Below are 13,386 nucleotides of genomic sequence, written 5' to 3'. Positions count from 1 at the left end.
CTTCCGGTACCAGATATCGTCCTCTCAAACTTGGAAATAATCCCACGTCATTGATTCCTGGAGAAGAGAATAGCTTCAAAATGCTCGAGAAACATGGCTGCTGTTACCTTGCACCTCTGAGGGGTTCTTCGGTTTCATCTAGCCCGCAAAATATGGACAACACTCAATCGGTTGAGAACAGGGCATGGAAGATGTGGAGGCTCACTCTTCAAGTGGGAGTGCAGTCCTCACCCGCAGGGCAGACCAGACTGCAGAAATAGAGCTTACGATGGAGGGTATGAGGAATTCCCAATGGCAACCCCGAATTACATCAGATACATCCAAGAACTAGAGGTTTGTTTATAGTGATACGTGTAATTATGTTTCTCAGAATGTATCCAAAAAGCCATACGCTAAATAAAATCCAGTCGGCTGTAATTCTCAGATGTATCATGTCAAAGGGGTCTTCGAGTGCCCTGGTTACGTCTTGTGGTAAATTAGTGGTGCATTGGAGTAGCGTACCTGTAAGGGGTAATGAAGAAGAATCCTGGTCACTGGAAATAGGCATACAGGGATTAATACGTAACTAGAGATCACAAATGGAGAGAAACATGAGCCCAAGAAATCGCCTAGGAAGTCTGGAGGGAAGAGAGAGATATGGTGCAACTGGGAGCAATGTTGCACTCTGATCATTTTTAGTGCTTGACAAAGGCATTCCAAAAATTTGGACATCGGGAGAAAATTGGAAGAAGAGAGGGTGTTCGTCTGAGAGACTTTCTTCCCCACTAGACACTAAGACACTAATGACAGAAACATTTCATGATTAACACAGGACGAACTTGATGTAAGTACAGTTACTGTTAGAATACGCTATAAATATAATCATTAGTTGAGACTACACGGAGCTGGAACACAGCCCATTCTGTATGCGGGTGCTAATGACTTCTAGGCATGAGGGACGGGCGGGCCCCTATGACTTACTCAGGGTACGGTAATAACCCAGGAGACCAGCCAAAATGTTTTTATCGTTCATTGCATAGAGTGGATAAGAGAAGGAAGGGCATGGCGATAGGGGTAAGGAGTGAAGTTATCAGTTAATGATGTACATGTTAGGTAGAGAGAAAGAAGTGTCCTTAATATCAAACAATGAAGATTCTGAATTACAGTCAACCAGATCTGTGGCGTATATGGCCTTGGTCTGCCACAATGAGTACTGCCTGGCCAGATGGCCAGTAGGTATTGGAGTGTACATGGTCAGCGTAACGATATCTTCAGCCGTATTGCTTGGCTTTAGCGACCGGAGAGAACTCCTTCCCAGCAGCAGTATAACATTATAATTATGGGACTGGCTGTAAATCGACCCCGGCACCTTCATATAAGAAGCAGGCACGCAACGTCTAAACCATGGGGATAATTTATAATTAAACGAGGCAGAAAAGAAGGGTACAGGATAGGCTAAAGGTAGAGCTATGAAGCACGGATACCGGAGCGGCAAATATACTGTATGTTGGCGCGGATGTTGCGAAACGTAGCGTATGGGTCCTTGCTTGGTGTGGAAAGGAGAGTTGCTGACGGGACGATAGAAATCCTCTGAATAAAACTTTGCAGCTGCACGACCACGTAGCCGACTAGCTTGGATCAGCCACAGTGGAAAGTCGGGGTGCGTAACGAGGCGGCCTTTTCACGATGGCGACTACGGTTCGATTCTCGGCCAATGCATGTCCATTCTGTAAAATGACACCCTTCTGGTGAGAATCCGTGTAAAAGCTAGATGCCACGGTGCAAACACTTACATCCTTCCCCCTCAGAAATGTATGTGGCTGGAAAACAGGTTGGAGGAAAGCAACTTCTGACCACGGACAAGAGCAACAAGTGTCTGGGTTCGTCGCCATAAGACCTATCTGTGTCGGGGCATCGTAAAGCAAATAGCAAGAAAGTCTGGGGGAGAGGGGACCTTGCTGATAAAAGGAGAAAAATGACCACTTTTCGTCGAGAAGGAGTTGCCATTGGGATACATGCCCAGGTACTCAAAGTAAAGTACAATGTTTGGAGAAAACTAGCTGTCGGAGCATAGACTGAATGGCTCAGCTGGCACAGAGTGGCGGCTCGTGCTACGAGCTTTGTAGCTCACAGCTGCCTTATCGCTACGCATGCGTACACAGGACGTCACTGCAAGCGGTGACGCACCTACTTCCTCTCCACTTCAGAGATTACCGTCGGTTTCTTCCGTAAAACGGCGCGCAAAATGAAGAAAATACGATATATGTTTGTATAAAGTAGAATTACAGGTGAGCTACAGCATTAGTACACTTTGCTGCCGTGGAAAATAACTTTCGGCATCTAGGATTCTCCAGAAACGGTAATAGTAGTTAGTGGGATATACATAATAATAATAATAATAATAATAATAATAATAATAATAATAATAATAATAATAATATTATTATTATATTATAATATTATATTATATATATTATATATTATATTATTATTATTATTATTATTATTATTATTATTATTATTATTATTATTATTAATTACTCAAAGATGTGTGGAAGCACCATATAGTCAGTTGAGAAATCGAAACCGTATGGACCATGGAAGATGAAAGATGGGAAAGCACACTAGATCTACCAAATATATCACAATTTGGGTCGGAAGAAACAAGTTTAGAATAAGAGAGGTCGGACAGACTTCGTTCACGTAAGTGAAAGTGAAAACTGCATAATTCCTGGCGTAGATCGCTCCTTCACCGACGCTACCTTATTCGGGTACCTCAAAAACAAAGGAGTACCAGTATTAAACCTAAGCCGAATACTGGTGGATTTTGCACCCACCGACCGAGTCCTGATCCAACTCGCCACAAAAGAAGCTGTCCAAAATGCCATAAGATGGGGCATCTACATAAATGGAAGACCGCACTACGCAGAACCATGCCCAGCCTACATGGAAAATGACTTCGCACCGAACCCGGGAGCCCAGCCACCCCAACAAATCCAACCTCCATCACCACGGCCACCACCTCCATACACCCCTCCACGTCATCCGTTGACCTATCCACACACCACTACAACTACCACTATCACCACCACCATTGCTACCCCTCCCCTCCACCCCACCATTCCCATAACTTCCACAGTGATGACACACTCCTCACCCATAATGATGTCCCCTCAACCCACCAAGCAGCCTAATCCAGTGAACCTACAGCCCGAAGAAGAAGACGCCACCAGCATCACCATGGAAACTAGAAGAGAAACACCACCACCAGCTCCCGAGTCCAACGAAGCAACTCCGCCGACATCACCGCCAGCGTCCCAGTCCAACGCCAGTTGCGTCATTAGAGGAGTCAACCCAGCCATCCCCCAGGAAATCATTACACAGGAACTACAGCGATCGGGACTCAACCTAAAGAAAGCAGCTAGGATCCACAACACGGCCGGGCCCACCTACATGGTGCGGCTCCTTCTCCATCAACCCGAAGATGCACAAAGACTAATACAGCAAGGGATCCAGCTCTTCGGAAAACAACACCGGGTGGAACCCTCTCGCACCAATCCTCAGCCACCCACCCGCCCTAACCCTAACCCACCCCGGAACCAACCCCGCCTCCCCCACCATCTCAGCCCACCTACTAACTCTAACCTTCTCCTCCTACTACTCACCTCCCTCGTCAACATCACCTCCTTCTATCAACAAACCATTCACCTTCTCCTATCCAACAACACCACTTTTAATTAAAATCTGTGTAAGTTGCAAATCTGTACTGTAATCATCCAAAATATGTAAACCATTGTAACTAATGTAATAATGTAATAAGAACCAATAAAAAGCACGAGATCAGATGCTACACCCTTAGCCAAGAGGCCAATCCCACACATCACTAAATTAAAAGCACCCCCCCTCTCCCATCTAACCTATTAAATCCCCAAACCCCGCTGAATCTCCTGGCCAGAGAGAAGGCGTTACCTTCTAGGTGGCCCGCCCCTCCCCTTCAGGGAGGGGAATGAAAACATCCCCCTTGGTCCTTGGAAAGACAGTCGTTAAACACGTCTGGCTACGACACGAAGGGCCTCATGTGTGGTGAACACAGCCGACAACATAATTACTATATCTTATCGTCTCGAAGGTGAAGTGACGACTTTACCGCGGGTTTCCCCAAAGTGGTACGAGTAGTATAATAAGCGGGTTCTGCGGCACCTCCGCCGCCGCACGCCTCCGCCCGCCTCCTCCTCCGCCGCCGCCTCCGCCTCCGCCCGCGGGAAATTTGAATTTTGGCGGGAAATTTGAATTTTGGCGCGAGATTTGAATTTGTAAACAAAGCCACGTGCTTTTTGACAGCTGTCATCGACAACAACGCAACGCTAACCTCACTGCTGCCATCTTGATGGGCCTAAACCTCACTAGTGCCAACTTAACCTAACTAGCATGAGGTAAACAAAGCCACGTGTTTTTTGACAGCCACGTGCTTTTTGACAGACAACAACGCATCGCTAACCTCAGTACTGCCATCTTGACGGGCCTAACCTTAGTGGCACCAACTTAACCTCACTAGCATGAGGTAAACAAAGCCACGTGCTTTTTGACAGCCACGTGCTTTTCGACAGATTTGTAAACAAAGCCACGTGCTTTTTGACAGACAACAACGCATCGCTAACCTCAGTACTGCCATCTTGACGGGCCTAAACCGCAGTAGTACCAACTTAACCTAACTAGCGCGAGATAAACAAAGCCACGTGCTTTTTGACAGCCACGTGCTTTTTTGACAGCTGTCATCCGCCATCTTTAAACTACAGAGCACCGTGCTGCCCTCTTTCGTCACCTGTCATCGGCAGTGCTGCCATCTTGACGGGCCTAAACCTTAGTGCTACCAACTTAACCTCACTAGCTCGAGATAAACAAATCCACGTGCTTTTTGACAGCCACGTGCTTTTTTGATAGCTGTCATCCGCCATCTTTAATCTATAGAGCACAGTGCTGCCCTCTTTAGCTACTTACCTTTGAAATGTGGTGGCGGATAATTTGAAAAATGCTTTTCGACAAGCAGCCATCTTTAATCCAGAGAGAACAGTGCTGCCCCGGTGACGGCAAATTCCACGTGCTCTTGTTTGAAAACAAACTCACGTGCTTTTTTGACAGCTGTCATCTGCCATCTTTAATCTATAGAGCACAGTGCTGCCCTCTTTAGTTTGAAATGTGGTGGTGGTAAATTCCACGTGCTCTTGTTTGGAAACAAAGCCATGTGCTTTTTTGACAGCTGTCATCCGCCATCCTTAATCAACAGAGCACTGTGCTACTATCATGCGGGCAATTTCATCACCTGTCATCCGCCATCTTTAATCCACAGAACACCATGCTGCCCTCTTTGTGGCTACTACCTTAAGCACGTAGTAGCGGGCAATTTGAAAAGTTCTGTTAGCTATCATCCGCCATCTTTAATCAAGAGAGCACTGTGCTGCCATCTTTAGCTAGATACCTTTGAAATGTGGTGGCGGCAAATTGAAAAATTCCACGTGCTCTTGTTTGGAAACAAACTCACGTGCTTTTTCGACAGCTACCATCCGCCATCTTTAATCAACAGAGCATAGTGCTACCCTCTTTAGTTTGAAATGTGATGGCGGCAAATTCCACGTGCTCTTGTTTGGTAAACATAGCCATGTGCTTTTTTGACAGCTGTCATCCGCCATCTTTAATACAGAGAGCACCGTGCTGCCCTCTTTATCGTAGTAGATGTAAATTCGTCACCTGTCATCCGCAGTGCTGCCATCTTTAGCTAGATACCTTTGAAAAGTGGTGGCGGATAATTTAAAAAGAAAAATTCTACAGCAGCCCTCTCTCGACGCTAATTGCATAAGATGGCGGCTATACATGACTCCTTAAGGGTGCTTACGCAAGATGGCTGCTATACACAGGTTCTTATGAGACGCCCTTGGGATGCTTGCGCAAGATGGCAGTTATACATGGCTCCTTATGAGATGCCCTAGGGATGCTTGCGCAAGATAGCGGCTGCTCTTATGGGACGGCTTAAGGGTCCTTGCACAAGATAGCTTGAGACGTCCTAAGGATGCTTGCGCAAGATGGCGGACACAAGATGGCGGCTATACACAACTCCTTATGAGACGCTTTAAGGGTGCTTGCGCAAGATGGTTGCTACTCTTAGCTTAGAGGCTAACGTGTCGTGATAGTTCGATTCATTAAATTTAGGGCTTAAATGCAAAATGTTAAATATATCGAAAACGGTGCACCGTAGAGCAAAACGGACAAAATTTTTCTGCCTAATACCTAGGTTCGCAGTATGAGGAACAAGAAAATCATAGTCTAATGATGGGATCAACGGTTCGGTTCCTACTTAGGCCCTTTGGCATTTGCTCTGTTTTAGCTTGTATTGAAGCGAGTCTTCGTAACATGATCAGGTCTAGCTATGGTAGAGAGTATAACGTACCGTGCAGGTTCGATTCATTAAATTTGGAGGCTTAAATGCAAAATGTTAAATATCTCGAAAACGATGCATCGTAGAGCAAAACGGACAAAATTTTTCCGCCTAATACGTAGGTTCGTAGTATCAGGAACAAGAAAAAACATAGTCTAATGATGAGATCAACGGTTCGATTCCTACTTAAGCCCTTTGCCATTGGCTGCTATCTATTTCTACAAGATGGTGGCTGCTCTTATGAGAAACAAGATGCCTTGAGACGTCCTAGGGATGCTTACGCAAGATGGCAGACACAAAATGGTGACTATACATAGCTCCTTATGAGACGGCCTAGGGGTGCTCGCACAAGATGGCGGCTACTCTTATGAAGAAAGCTAGCTTAGAGGCTACTGCGCAAGATAACAGCTGCTGTTATGCATGTGGTGGAGGGCAATTTGAAATTCTATGTGCTTAATCAACAGAGCACCCTGCTGCCCTCTTTAGCTGAAATGTGGTGGTGGATAATTTGAAAAATTCTTTTGACAGCTATCATCTTTAAACAAAGGCGACTATACATAGGCTGTTAAGGCCTTATCATTCTCCTCCTCCTCCTCCTCCTCCTCCTCCCCCTCCTCCTCCTCCTTCTCTACCTCCTCCTCCGCCTCTTATGTCAAGGCATAGCTTTTTATCGAACAAGTTTAAACCTGCATCGCGAAGGCAAGCGTGTGCAGCGATAACATTATTGTGCATGTTTAGACTTTCGAAACATAAGAAGAGTAGAATCAAACGCTGTACTCGATACGACATGTGATCAGAACATTGATTGATGCGTTCAGAAAACAAAATAAGTGATCAAGACTAGAATCGAACAATGTACTCAATACATCATGTGTTTAGAATATGTCAGGGGATACGCTTGTTCTAAGAAGATCAGATTGAAACATAACAAGACTAGAATAGAACACTGTAATCGATGTTGTTAACTTCAACATGTGATCAGAACATTGATTGATGTGTTCAGAACACAAAATAAGTGATCATGACTAGAATCGAACACTGTACTCGATACAACATGTGATCAGAACATTGATCGATGTGTTCAGAACACGAAATAAGTGATCAAGACTAGAATCGAACACTGTACTCAATACAACATGTGTTTAGAACATGTTAGGGGTACCCTTGTTCTAAGAAGATCAGAATGAAACATAACAAGACTAGAATCGAACACTGTAATCGATGTTGTTAACCTCAACATATGATCAGAACATTGTTTGATGTGTTCAGAGCAAAAGTACAATTTTGATGATTTGCGCAGCTAACTCGCTCGGTAAACGATATAGCCAAAGTATATCTTCAAATTATTTACCTTCCATCATTCGTCTTGTGTGTAAAAATCAGTCGAACAAGTTATCGCATAAACATGGCTGAAAAAAAATCGTGATAGGGTATGGAACCCAGGGGTTACATCTTATCAGAAGGGCAAAAAGGATGAAAGGACTCTTCCTCCTCCTTACCGCACATTCCTTGGCTAAAGGGCTAATGGGCTAAAGGGCTAATGGGCTAAAGGGCTAAAGGGCTAAAGGGCTAATGGGCTAAAGGGCTAAAGGTGCAACAACCTCATCGATCGCTATCAGCAAGAACGCTTGTACTTTGTTAAGTGTAGAAAATAAATCTTTATTGGTAAATGGTTTTATGTTCAGAACAAGGAATGGAACCTAGGGGTTACGTCTTACCTAATAAAATCCCCGAGGTGCGATGAGTTACGTTTTTCGAACTAGTGTTTGGAACACTGAACTTTTCAAGATGGCAAGAGTGAGGTTAGCAATGTTCTGTTGTTGGATTTTAAATTCTACGCTACAACATGCATAAGGTGGCAGCCCTTGAGGTTTACTCCCGTAAAGATGGCAAGAGTGAGGTTAGCAATGTTCCGTTGTTGGATTTTTTAAATTCCCCGCTATAACATGCAAAAGGTGGCAGCCTTGAGGTTTACCGCCGTAAAGATGGCAGCAGTGAGGTTAGCGACGCTCCATTGTCCTTCAAAGTGAGGTCAGGGTTCGTCAAGAAGACAGCTGTCAAAAAAGCACGTGGCTATGTTTACCAAACAAGAGCACGTGGTCGTGACGTCACGGTCACGTAGTATGCTGCCTCAGCATGCAAAGTTCAATGTCTACACCTACGTAGTTAACACTCTGCTATGTTCACAAGATTTCTATACATCACTATTCTTTATGCTTTAAGTTCATTCACATAGGCTATGCTAAGATAGCAGCACAAACACATGCGAACTTTGTACATTCTAATGGAATAAGTTTAGTACTGTGTGCGTCATGGGTACATGATGTGTGCACGCATTTAATCTTGACTATACGTAATGCTGCTGCTTTGTTTACAAGATTTTTATACATTGCTATTCTTTATGCTTTAAGTTCGTGCACGCACAAGCGATACTCGTACGCTCTAGCAGGAGAAGTTTAGTACGATATTCGATACATACATTATCGATAGGTGATGTGTACACGCATTAGAACATAGCTCATCTTTATGCTTTAAGTTCGTGCACATGGGTTAGGGATACACAAAAGCGATTGCTACATGCTCTAGCGGAAGAAGTCTAGTACGATAGTAGATGCATGTAAAATCGATAGGTTATGCTAAGATAGCAGCACACTTACATGATTTTAGCACAATCTAGTGGGAAAAGTTTAGTATGATAGTCGTTTCGTGCAAAATCATTAGGTAATGTGTAAACGCTTCGAAACAAGGCTATTCTTTGTACTTTAAGTTCATGCGTACAGGTTATGCTAAGATAGCGGCACAATCTAGCGCAAGAAGTTTAGTACGAGAGTCGATGTATGTAAAATCGATAAGTAATGAGTACACGCTTTAAAACATGGTTATTCTTCGTACTTTCAGTTCATGCATCTTAGTTATGCTAAGATAGCAGCACAATCTAGCGGAAGAAGTTTAGTACGATATTTGTTGCATGCAAATCGATAGGTGATGTGTACACACTTTGAAACATGGCTATTCTTTTTACTTTAAGGTCATGCGTATAGGTTATGCTAGGATAGCAGCACAATCTAGCGGGAGGAGATTAGTACGAGAGTCAATGCATGCAAAATCCATAGGTAATGTGTACATGCTTTGAAACATGGCTATTCTTTGTACTTTTAAGTTCATGTGTATAAGTTATGCTAAGATGCCAGCACAATCTAGCGGAAGAAGTTTAGTACGAGAGTCAATGCATGCAAAATCGATAGGTAATGTGTACACGCTTTGAAACATGGCTATTCTTTGTACCTTAAGGCCATGCGTATAGGTTATGCTAAGATACCAGCACAATCTAGCGGAAGAAGTTTAGTACGAGAGTCGATGCTTGTAAAATCGATAGGTAATGTGTACACACTTTGAAACATGGCTATTCTTTTTACTTTAAGGTCATGCGTATTGGTTATGCTAAGATAGCAGCACGATCTAGCGGAAGGAGTTTAGTACGAGAGTCAATACATGCAAATTCGATAGTTGATGTGTACACGCTTTGAAACATGACTAATCATTGTACTTTAAGTTCATTGGTATAGGTTATGCTAAGATAGCAGCACAATCTAGCGGAATAAATTTAGTACGAGATTTGATGCATGCAAAATCAATAAGTAATGTGTACACGCTTTGAAACATGGCTATTCTTTGTACTTTAAGTTCATGCGTACAGGTTATGCTAAGATAGCAGCACAACCTAGCGGAAGCAGTTTAGTACAATATTTGTTGCATGCAAAGTCGATAGGTAATGTGTACACACTTTGAAACATGGCTATTCTTTTTACTTTAAGGTCATGCGTATTGGTTATGCTAAGATAGCAGCACGATCTAGCGGAAGGAGTTTAGTATGAGAGTCAATACATGCAAATTCGATAGTTGATGTGTACACGCTTTGAAACATGGCTATTCTTTGTACTTTTAAGTTCATGTGTATAGGTTATGCTAAGATACCAGCACAATCTAGCGGACGAAGTTCAGTACGAGATTCGATGCATGCAAAATCGATAGGTGATGTGTACACACCTTTTTACTTTAAGGTCATGCGTATAGGTTGTGTTAAGATAGCAGCACAATCTAGCGGAAGGAGTTTAGTACGATATTTGATGCATGCAAAATCAATAAGTAATGTGTACACGCTTTGAAACATGGCTATTCTTTCTACTTTTAAGTTCATGTGTATAAGTTATGCTAAGATAGCAGTACAGTCTAGAGGAAGAAGTTTAGTACGATATTTGTTGCATGCAAAATCAATAAGTAATGTGTACACGCTTTGAGACATAGCTATTCTCTGTACTTTAAGTTCATGCGTATAAGTTATGCTAAGATAGCAGCACAATCTACCTGCAGAAGTTTAGTACGAGAGTCGATACATGCAAAGTCGATAGGTAATGTGTACACGCTTTAAAACATAGCAATTCATACTGCTGCTCTGTTCCCAAGACTTTTAGGAATAGCTAATCCTAATGCTGCTCTTAGCGACGTCGAGCTAAGGATTGATTACGTGACCGTGACGTCACGATCACGTGCTCTTGTTTGGTAAACATAGCCACGTGCTTTTTTGACAGCTGTCTTCTTGACGAACCCTAACCTCACTTTGAAGGACAATGGAGCGTCGCTAACCTCACTGCTGCCATCTTTACGGCGGTAAACCTCAAGGCTGCCACCTTTTGCATGTTATAGCGGGGAATTTTAAAAATCCAACAACGGAACATTGCTAACCTCACTCTTGCCATCTTTACGGGAGTAAACCTCAAGGGCTGCCACCTTATGCATGTTGTAGCGTGGAATTTAAAATCCAACAACAGAACATTGCTAACCTCACTCTTGCCATCTTGAAAAGTTCAGTGTTCCAAACACTAGTTCGAAAAACGTAACTCATCGCACCTCGGGGATTTTATTAGGTAAGACGTAACCCCTAGGTTCCATTCCTTGTTCTGAACATAAAACCATTTACCAATAAAGATTAATTTTCTACACTTAACAAAGTACAAGCGTTCTTGCTGATAGCGATCGATGAGGTTGTTGCACCTTTAGCCCTTTAGCCCATTAGCCCTTTAGCCCTTTAGCCCATTAGCCCTTTAGCCCATTAGCCCTTTAGCCAAGGAATGTGCGTTAAGGAGGAGGAAGAGTCCTTTCATCCTTTTTGCCCTTCTGATAAGATGTAACCCCTGGGTTCCATACCCTATCACGATTTTTTTTTCAGCCATGTTTATGCGATAACTTGTTCGACTGATTTTTACACACAAGACGAATGATGGAAGGTAAATAATTTGAAGATATACTTTGGCTATATCGTTTACCGAGCGAGTTAGCTGCGCAAATCATCAAAATTGTACTTTTGCTCTGAACACATCAAACAATGTTCTGATCATATGTTGAGGTTAACAACATCGATTACAGTGTTCGATTCTAGTCTTGTTATGTTTCATTCTGATCTTCTTAGAACAAGGGTACCCCCTAACATGTTCTAAACACATGTTGTATTGAGTACAGTGTTCGATTCTAGTCTTGATCACTTATTTCGTGTTCTGAACACATCGATCAATGTTCTGATCACATGTTGTATCGAGTACAGTGTTCGATTCTAGTCATGATCACTTATTTTGTGTTCTGAACACATCAATCAATGTTCTGATCACATGTTGAAGTTAACAACATCGATTACAGTGTTCTATTCTAGTCTTGTTATGTTTCAATCTGATCTTCTTAGAACAAGCGTATCCCCTGACATATTCTAAACACATGATGTATTGAGTACATTGTTCGATTCTAGTCTTGATCACTTATTTTGTTTTCTGAACGCATCAATCAATGTTCTGATCACATGTCGTATCGAGTACAGCGTTTGATTCTACTCTTCTTATGTTTCGAAAGTCTAAACATGCACAATAATGTTATCGCTGCACACGCTTGCCTTCGCGATGCAGGTTTAAACTTGTTCGATAAAAAGCTATGCCTTGACATAAGAGGCGGAGGAGGAGGTAGAGAAGGAGGAGGAGGAGGGGGAGGAGGAGGAGGAGGAGGAGGAGGAGAATGATAAGGCCTTAACAGCCTATGTATAGTCGCCTTTGTTTAAAGATGATAGCTGTCAAAAGAATTTTTCAAATTATCCACCACCACATTTCAGCTAAAGAGGGCAGCAGGGTGCTCTGTTGATTAAGCACATAGAATTTCAAATTGCCCTCCACCACATGCATAACAGCAGCTGTTATCTTGCGCAGTAGCCTCTAAGCTAGCTTTCTTCATAAGAGTAGCCGCCATCTTGTGCGAGCACCCCTAGGCCGTCTCATAAGGAGCTATGTATAGTCACCATTTTGTGTCTGCCATCTTGCGTAAGCATCCCTAGGACGTCTCAAGGCATCTTGTTTCTCATAAGAGCAGCCACCATCTTGTAGAAATAGATAGCTGCCAATGGCAAAGGGCTTAAGTAGGAATCGAACCGTTGATCTCATCATTAGACTATGTTTTTTCTTGTTCCTGATACTACGAACCTACGTATTAGGCGGAAAAATTTTGTCCGTTTTGCTCTACGATGCATCGTTTTCGAGATATTTAACATTTTGCATTTAAGCCTCCAAATTTAATGAATCGAACCTGCACGGTACGTTATACTCTCTACCATAGCTAGACCTGATCATGTTACGAAGACTCGCTTCAATACAAGCTAAAACAGAGCAAATGCCAAAGGGCCTAAGTAGGAACCGAACCGTTGATCCCATCATTAGACTATGATTTTCTTGTTCCTCATACTGCGAACCTAGGTATTAGGCAGAAAAATTTTGTCCGTTTTGCTCTACGGTGCACCGTTTTCGATATATTTAACATTTTGCATTTAAGCCCTAAATTTAATGAATCGAACTATCACGACACGTTAGCCTCTAAGCTAAGAGTAGCAACCATCTTGCGCAAGCACCCTTAAAGCGTCTCATAAGGAGTTGTGTATAGCCGCCATC

The sequence above is a fragment of the Anabrus simplex genome, chromosome 4, assembly GCF_040414725.1.
Source record: "Anabrus simplex isolate iqAnaSimp1 chromosome 4, ASM4041472v1, whole genome shotgun sequence".
NCBI lineage: Eukaryota > Metazoa > Arthropoda > Insecta > Orthoptera > Tettigoniidae > Anabrus > Anabrus simplex.
Note: the sequence above shows the minus strand (reverse complement) of the source record.